The sequence below is a fragment of the Chelonoidis abingdonii genome, chromosome 3 (assembly GCF_003597395.2).
Source record: "Chelonoidis abingdonii isolate Lonesome George chromosome 3, CheloAbing_2.0, whole genome shotgun sequence".
Lineage (NCBI taxonomy): Eukaryota > Metazoa > Chordata > Testudines > Testudinidae > Chelonoidis > Chelonoidis abingdonii.
The window spans coordinates 78,729,469-78,738,940 of NC_133771.1; the positions used below are offsets into that span (position 1 = coordinate 78,729,469).

Below are 9,472 nucleotides of genomic sequence, written 5' to 3' on the forward strand. Positions count from 1 at the left end.
AGTTAACTAAGAAGTTATAACAGAATAGTTTTCGCTATATACCATCAGACCAATGGGCCCCTCTAGCCCTGTATTCTCTGAGTGTTCTCTGACAACAGCCATTGCAGATTGCTTCCAGAAGATTTAAGCAATAATCAGTGAATGATCCATACCCTGTGTCCTAGTCCCAGCTTTCTGGCAGCTGGAGGTTTAGGGACTACCTCGGGCAGTGAGGCGCAGTCACAGCCATTGATGACTCTAATCCCTCCATGAATCTTTATCTAAGTTCTGTTTTAATCCAGTTATACTTTTGGCCAACACATGTCCATGCAATGAATTCTACGGCATTACTCAGATTCCACAAGCCATAAATATTCTATTTAGAAATGAATACATATCTGTGGCCATACGTATTGTACTACTCAAATCACCTAAACATAATTGCTTACATAGCAGAAGTCAAGTCCATAATTGTACCAAATAACAGTTACCAAACTAAAAAATCTGTTTATAAACATTTTTATCTTGGCATACATACAGCTTATTTTTCTTCCTGTCTTTTCATATACACCAGTATTTCTCAAACTCTTGAAAGCTGAACCCCCTTAGGACAATGAACAGAAATCATCTCATTATTTTATCTTCGATCTATTGCTTCATCCCCCTAGTTCATAAGACGTGAGTGCCCATCCTAATCCCACATTGTACAGAACAAGGGCATGTTTTGAATTGTCTCACTTCACTTGTAATGTTGACAATAATGATCAGAAATTAGTTACAGCATCTGGATTACAGTCTTTGGCCTGAGTCTACAATTAAAATTAGATCAGACCATACTAGTTCATCTCAGGGTTGATCACCAAGTGTTAGTTGACCTCAACCCAGAAGAGTACTTTCTTATGTCGTGGAATAATTCTTGCATACGACCTGCACTGCCACTCGAAAAGTGGATCAACCACATAGACAGAACAAACCTTTCCGTCTACGGTAGCGAACATCTGCACTACATGCTCAGCATGCATAGCTGCATCACCATAACTGTTGCTGCTGCAGAGTGAATGCCTATCAGCAGGGTGATTCTCAAAAACTGGCGGTGCAGGGAACCTCGGGGTTCGTGAGGTTATTACTATGGGAGGGTCATGGACTGTCACCTCAGCACACCCACATCGTTTGCCTCCAAGTTATTTATAATGTTTAAATAGATTTAAAAAAGTTTTTCATTTATATACAGGGGGGGGCACTCACATCTAGCTTGTCTATGTTGAAAAGGAGTATCTCAAGTAAAGACAAAAGTCTGAGAACTGACTATCTACAGCAAGTCAGCATCAGACGCGTGCCAACAGAGCCAACATCGACTTATTTCCATTATTGGCTTTTGTTTGTCTAGTGCAGGTAGAAGACCACATATCATATCACCTATACTGAGCTTGTCTATCTTAAAAGAAGATGTCCTTTTATTGCTCATGAGCACTCATATGACAATTTCATGAGATATCTCTGTTCAACCCATTCCGAATATCTGGGGATGGTGGTCTTGTTTCTTACGTCCCACACCACATTGCAATGAGTTTTGCTGGCATGCATCCACAATAAAGCAGGCTTAGCAGATATACGGGTTCTCAAGCACGCAGCCTGAATTGCCAGTACAGCTAGATCTCTGTGCCTTTGTCACATCTAGGAGTAGAGGTTTCACATTCACTAAAATTCATACATAACTGAAAATCTAGTTGGCAATATTTTTAACTTCACAGTTTTCCTTATACTCCATAGCTATGGTGCCAGCATCTAAACCTTCTGTAGTTAAAACACCTCCCTCTCTGTTGCATCTTGCCTACCATCGGCTTTGAGCTGCACAGCAGTTTGTCATGTATACACTTCAGGGTCAACAGCACTTGTTATGAGTCGGTACTCCGTCCATAGGCGCCCAGTAATGCAACTTTTTATGGCTGATCTTAGAACAATGTTCCCAGCTCTCATACCCTAAACACTACCTACTTCCTATCTTGTGCTACAACGAATTGACTATTCTTCATCAGACTGGACCTCAGTGGAAAGAAGCCTTTGAGGAATTTCCCTACCTCATGATTTTAATAGCAATTTCCCATCTCACTCCATTCAACTTCTAGCAGGACCAGTCCACACAAGTAGATCTCACTTCTGACACTAACCCCATGTGCAATAAGCGATGGTCACAATAAACACTCACCCTATTTTATTTTTAAGTATTTTATGAATATTGCATTGTTTTGTTATTTTCTGTGATTTTTTATTATTTGTCTTTGTTTTTGCTTTTATTTGTTTTCTCTATATTCTGTTGTTTTTTGTTTTTTTTATTTTTTAATTTACTTTGCTCTATGTTTTCGTTATTTTATTTGTTCTTCTTTTTTTTTTTGTTATTATCGTCTTTACTTTGTTGTTTTTCGTTTTGATCTTCCTGCTCGTCTGCTTCCCTCTCCTTTTTTGTTTTCAGATTGGCCTTCCTTTTATGTTTTCTCTTCCAGAAACCTATTACTTACCTTACATGCCTCCGATTTCATCCAGACACCCATATGATCCATTGTCTATAGTCCAAGCTCTAAGATACAATCATAGCATTTGCTCCAGACCCCTCAATAGTAGAGACAAATACCTACCAAGCATCTCTGATGAATTGGTTCTTTACAACTACTAGTACACCACCGTGCTGAAGTGAAAGAAACAGATAACGAGCCAGAATATACCACAGAAGTCCACCTTACTACAGGACAGGGCCCAAATACGAAGTAATCAGAAAACCAACTAGCCGTCCTTTCAGCCCCCAACTAAAACTCGTCCAGCGCATCTATCTAAGAGTCTACAACTTATTCCTGAAGGATGATCCCTCACCTCTCACAGATCTTGGGAGACAAGTCAGTCCTCGCTTATAAGTACAGCCGCCCACCCTGAAGCAAATACTCACGCAGCAACATCACATACAAAAACACTAACCCAGGAATTATCCTTGCACAAAAGCCCATTGTGCTACTCCGTCCAATATTATTCAGGAGATACAAATCATGAGGACTAAATATCAAGCACGCTATAAGAGGTCATTCACCGTGCCACTCTACAATGTGATATATGACGATCAATTGCCTAGCAATGTCCCTCTGCACATGTACATTGGAAAATGAACCAAGACCGGACAGTCTCTATGCAAAAAAATAAATGGACACAAATCAGACATCAAGAATTATAACATTCAAAAACTAATCGGAGAACACTTCAACCTCCCTGGTCACTTGATTACAGACCTAAAAGTAGCAGTTACTCAACAACAAAAAAAAACTTCAAAAACAGACTCCAACAAGAAACTGCAGAATTAGAATTAAATTGCAAACTGGACACCATTAAATTAGGCTTAAATAAAGACTGGGGATGAGTCATTACACAAACTAAAAACTATATCCCCACGTAAATTTTCCCCCTAATGTTACTCATACATTTTTGTCAACGGTTGGAAATGAGCCATTCTGATTATCACTACAAAAGAATTTTGTTTTCCCTCTTCTGCTGATAATAGCCCACTTTAATCAAATTAGTCTAATTAGAGTTGGTAGGGTAACACCCATTTTTTCATGTTCTCTGTATATATATATCTTCCTACTGTATTTTCCACTGCATGCATCTGAAGAAGTGGGCTTTAGCCCACGAAAGCTTATGCCCAAATAAATTTGTTAGGTGCCATAAGTACTCCTCATACTTTTCACAAAGCAATCACTCTATGTTTGACCTATCTGTCCTCATCTTCAAATGAACCTCCACAACACTTTCAAAGGATGAGCCTGGGATCTTAGATTCATAACTCTGCTAGACACTAAAAATCCTGGGCTGACCACACACTCGATTTATGGATTATTACAACAATCTGTAACCCACTAACCCCTTCTTTTTGTCCTATGACTGCAGATGTTAATTGGCCACTCTACGTTGAATGATACTACTAAACAATGGTAACTACTAAACAATCTCTTCCACCTTCAATTTAGCTGTGATGCTCAGAGTACCTTTCCCAGATCTGAAGAAGAGCTCTGTTTGGCTCGAAAGCCCTCATCAACAGAAGTAGGTCCAATAAAAGATATTACTTCATCCACCTTATCTCTTTAATATCCTGGGACTCACATGGCCACATCTACACTGCATATTTCACTACTGTGCGTTTTAGATTACGTGTTTATCCCAAATTGATTTCTCTCCCCCACACAGGCACCATAAGCACTAACTGCTCCTATCCAGCTGCCAAAAACTTCAACAACAACTATGATGCAGTTTTATATTGCCAATACTGTAAACAAAATCATCGCAACACACTGAAAATGTGGAGACAGCATTGTGGACAGAAACTGAATATAAAAACAAGTAACACAGGGCTACTGTACTGATTAAATGAAGCTGCTGCAGAACTTCCAGCACCAGGTTGCCACAGAAACCACAGGTCCTTGCCACAGAATTTAGGTACAGCTTGACTCAAAGCACATGGAACCTTTATTATATAGCATCCAGAGACCAAGATGTTCTGTAGCTGTATTTGGAGGAGAGGTCCTAATGCATTTCCTCAAATCTGGCAAAGTACAAAAGGAATATATTTCTGTGGGCTGGTAGCGCCAAATCAACACATCTTCTGCAAGTATTGCAGAACTGTAGCACGTTCTGATATAAGCAGCAAGTAGAAATGTTTGGGTGACTTTTCATAGCTACCTGTGGCATTCTGGCTGGTTCATTGCTGGATCAAATGTTATCCAATTAGAGCAAGAACGGCATTCATCATTGCGAGCAACTGGGCAAAGTCATCAATCAGTAGTTCAGGACTTTCACTGCCATGATAGCCATGAAAGCCTTTTGAGCAAACAAGTACCCACTGCCTGCTAGAGCAATAGAAGGACCAGAACTACTGACTGGTAGTGGCAGGAACACTTCTTTCATTGGAGCCTGTCATTTGAAATTCTGGTAGTGTCATATCCAAGATCTTCTGGCCCAAAGACACATCACACACCATGATTGGAGCTCACAGTCCACTACTGACATTACATTACAGTCCTAGAAGGGTGACTGTATTTTGGACGAGACATTAAACAGACATGGCTGCCTCTCTCTCTCAGCTTTCCACAGAACAGTTAAAGATTCGATAGCACTTTTGACTTTCATCTACCACTATTTACCCATTCTCATGGTTTGAAACCTATGTGATTCTACTCAGATTCCTCACCCTGTTCTTTATTTTGTGATTTCCTATGTTTCACAGAAATCGGACTTGCCTGCCCAGTGACAGTATTCACGAGCTATTTTTTTGACTGAAATATATTATGCCAAAAGTTGCCAAAATCTTGTTACTGAGTGTAGGCAAGTATTTTTAGACTAATGGCTAGGGGCTTGGCTACACTTGCAAGTTGCAGCGCTGGTGAGGGGGTTACAGCGCTGCAACTTACTCGGTGTCCACACTTACAAAGCTCAGCCAGCGCTGCAACTCCCTGGCTGCAGCGCTGGCTGTACTCCTGGTCTGCTACGGGTGTAGCGAATCCAGCGCTGGTGATGCAGCGCTGCTCATCAGGTGTGGACACTCACCAGCGCTGTTATTGGCCTCCAGGGTATTAAGAGGTATCCCAGAATTCCTGTCTACAACAAACCGGAAGGTACTCCCCGGAGCTACCAAACACAGCTGCTCTTTGCTCCAGCGAGCGAGCCGAGCCGAGGCTTTGGAATGTTCACAGCTGTTTGCTTGAGGAGACAAACAGCACGGCGGGGGGGAGGGAGTCCGTCGGAGAAGCTGCTTATCTGGTCTGAAGCCTTTTTACATTTAAGAGTGATTGAGAGAGGGGTGGGGGAAATGGCCAGAATTTGCAAGGCAGGGAGCTGTCACAGTGTCTCCTCCAAAAATCCACTCTCTCTGTCTCCCCCACGCTCCCTGTCACACTCCACCCCACCCCCCTCTTTTGAAAAGCACGTTGCAGCCACTTGAACGCTGGGATAGCTGCCCACAATGCACCACTCCCAACAGCGCTGCAAATGCTGCAAATGTGGCCACACTGCAGCGCTGGTCGCTGTCAGTGTGGACACACTGCAGCGCTGGCCCTACACAGCTGTACGACCACAGCTGTAACTACCAGCACTGCAAAAATGTAAGTGTAGCCATGCCCTAGGGTATTTTATGTCAGACTGACACCACTGTCAACATACAGTTTCATGAAACAAAAGTAAACTAACCTACCTCCCACCCACCCACTCAAAGAAAGAAAAGGAAAACACTAAGATAACAGAGGGTAAAACTAGTTCACTGGATGTGTATTGTGGTCTTATTTGGATTTTGCTAGAATAGTCATAGAACATATAAACTCCTGAGATAACAGGGCCAGGGCATATCTTCACTAGCAACGGTAAAGCACTTAAACATGGCTGTGTAGTCACAGCTATTAAAAAAACAACAACAAACACACGTTTCCATGACGGAAATAGCTCTGGTGCACTGTCTACACTGGAACTTTACAGCGCTAAAACTTTCTCGCTCAAGGGTGTGAAAAACACACCCCTGAGTGCTGCAAGTTTCAGTGCTGTAAAGTGCCAGTGTAGACAAACCCTTAGAATTGTGGTTGTGGAATTACTGTTCTGCGACCCACAAGAGGTCACACATCAAGCTGAAGGACTGAGAGCCAGAAAATCATGAATGCTAACATCTGCTATGACACTTGAACTCACTGTGTGGCCCTGAGCAAGTCATTTAACTAACCACTGTTTTCCTATTTGTAGAGAGAATATTTACCTACCTGACAAGGATTAGTTAATGACAGTAACGGAATCAGAAATGTGAAGTGCTACAAAAAGTCTATGTATTAGTGCTATTTCTCAGAAAGTCAAAGACTAGTTGCCGAGAGAGTAAGATTACATCCAATTTTCTTTTTTACATACAGGAATGCCCCAATTTGTTTTTATGACATGTCAATCCCAGATCAAGGAAAACTTGTTCTGCTTTAGACATTACCAGCAAAACCCAAAAGACAGATGCTATACTGCCATAGAACTCAAGGGGAAACAAATCTACAGAACACCAGTTTTAAAGTATTTCCTGAAGAAATCTGACAAAAATATTTACAAATGGAGTAAATTACAGAGTAACTTCATAAGGCATATTGTGCAACTGGCCTAGCATATATGTGCCTCCACTGTAAGAGCTAAAAAGAGGTTTTTTTGAAGGACTGCATTTCAGCACCTCATGTGAAATTATATGATACTTGTAGAAAAGCTGAGCAATGCAATAGATACAGTTTAAACTGCTCATCCTTGCTAGTCAAATTATTTTGCACAAAATTACTTTAATTTTAAGAAGTTGCTTATTTGTGTCTATAGGTCACATGAATCATGTTCATCGGTTTGATGTAAAGTTAACTGCAAGATAAAGTGGATGCTGCTCTAAAACCTGGAACCAAAATTAAAACAATTTTTGCTGAAATACAGCATTTAGAGCTGCACTGGTGATTCTAATATACTAAATATCAAACTAATTAACAGTCTCTTCTTTGGATTTTCTTCCAATCACCACCATCAGCTCTCAAACTTCAAATATAAGATAAAAAATATATGCACTTCAGGAATTTGTGTTAAGGGGTTTTAACAGGTTACAAGAGGCATGCTGAACACTATTACTTAACCCTTCCCTCCCTCCCTCCCAGAAGAATGGCTCCAGAGCAATTCCATGGAGGCTGTGGGATCGCAAGCATGGCAAATGCTAGGATGTCACAGAAGTGTGTGAATCAGCTCTGACAGCAATGGGCATCATGGACCATGAAAGCAAATCAAATTTTAAACAAGTGCATTGACTTTCTGATAACTTGACTAACATAAAATGAATGTAATTTTCATAGTTAAATCTGTAGTTCACGTTTTAATCCAACAAATCATGATACTAATGTTCCATTATTATTAGACAATTAACTGAGAGATTACTTCAAGGTCAAGTACATTTTCCCATTTTGCTATTTTTGTTGTACCGTATTTTTTAAATAACTAAACCTCAATTAAGTCATCTTGGGCAATTAGAAGAAAAAACCCACAAAACACAAAAGTTACACTCTTCCAAATATTATTACAAATAAAAAGAGTTAAGACAGGAAACTGAGTTTCATACAGCCTTTCTTAAAACACATCTAAGGTAATTTTTTTCCACAGGGGACTGGGAAGGGTCCAAAGTCTTACATCATGAAACCTACTTCCTCATCCTTCTCCCCACCCTAGCAGTGCCTGTGTGGCAATGAGACAATACACAACAGCAGAAAGCAATTTGGTTTCTTTATGTGAAGAAAGTTTCCTGTAACTTCATTCCTGGGATTTGACATTTTTGGAAGACGGGACCCTCCTTGGGACACAAGAGACATGTGAAAAACCTACACCCTGAGAGACACATAGCTATACTACCTAGACGACAGAGCAGACGTTAAGTGGAGGGAAGCAGTCTCCCACCCACCTAGCTACCAGCTCTTGGCGAGGTGGATTAACTACGCCCGAATGTCTGCGCCGCAGTGCAAATAAGCTGCTGTAGCGTTTCTAGAGCAGCCATGTCACTGGTACAAACCCAGCCCAGCTTGGTAGCCAGACAAGTCACCATTTGATGGCGGCTCAGGTGAAATACCATGAACTACATCTGACGGGCTCCAAGCACCCAGTGTGGCCAAGTGCCCAGCCTACAAAAGGCACCCCTGGATCAGCCCCCAGCCCGGCCCCCAAGGGCTGAATAACCCGCCCTACTGCTCTAACGCGGCAGGGTCGAGCGGGCCCCCGAAGCCAGCCAGCACCTGGGCCCCAGCCCATGTGTGTTGAGGGGCAGGAGGGGGTCATGGCGCCTGCGGTCCAGCCGGAGCAGAGGCCCTGGCCCGGAGAGGAGCAGGCCGCTGCTGGCCCCAGGGAAAACGCAGCCTGAGAGCCGGGCCCCGAGGCGGCCGCCTCCCTCTCGGGGCTTCCCCCCAGCAGGCGCCGCGCTGCGCTCAGGTCGCAGCTACCCCCGCCCGGCCCCCGCATCGCTCGGCCGTGGCCCCTCACTCACGGGCTTCTCCCCGACACCCAGGCGGCGGCAGCAGAAAGCAGCGGAAGAAGCTGGGCCTCGGCCAGGGCCGCGCCTTCCCGTCCCGCCCCCCGGCCGCGCGGCTCAGACCCACCTTCCCGATCCCCGGCCCCTGCGCCGCACTGCGGGAGAGAAGCCGGGAGCTGCTACTACTCGCCCAGGGGCAAGCCCAGTGCGGCTGCGGCAAAGAGGCCTCGGGCTCTTCTGTCCTGGGCACAACTGAATGCAGCCCGCCCTCCAGCCAGGCGGCAGCGAGGCCCAGCCACATATAAACCTATCCTCGAGTCACGATAAAGTCCCCCCATACAATTAGACTTAGCCACCTATTATTAACATATCATAAAATCCCTCTGTTCAGTCAGACAAAGGCAGTTTAACCTATCCTTCAATCATGAAAAAATCCCCATGCAATGAGATTGATGCATATGT

The 9,472-nt window shown here is 43.2% G+C and overlaps 1 protein-coding gene across 1 annotated transcript in view; it reads right to left on the minus strand.

The window, feature by feature from the left end:
* The window catches only part of USP45 (ubiquitin specific peptidase 45), a 111,079-nt gene extending 101,947 nt beyond the window's left edge, over window positions 1–9,132 (minus strand). Inside the window, exon 1 of the mRNA XM_075063853.1 lies at window positions 9,026–9,132. The gene's annotated coding sequence lies outside the window, so the exon portion shown is untranslated. The remainder of the gene's footprint in view (window positions 1–9,025) is intronic.
* Window positions 9,133–9,472: the final 340 nt, after the last annotated feature.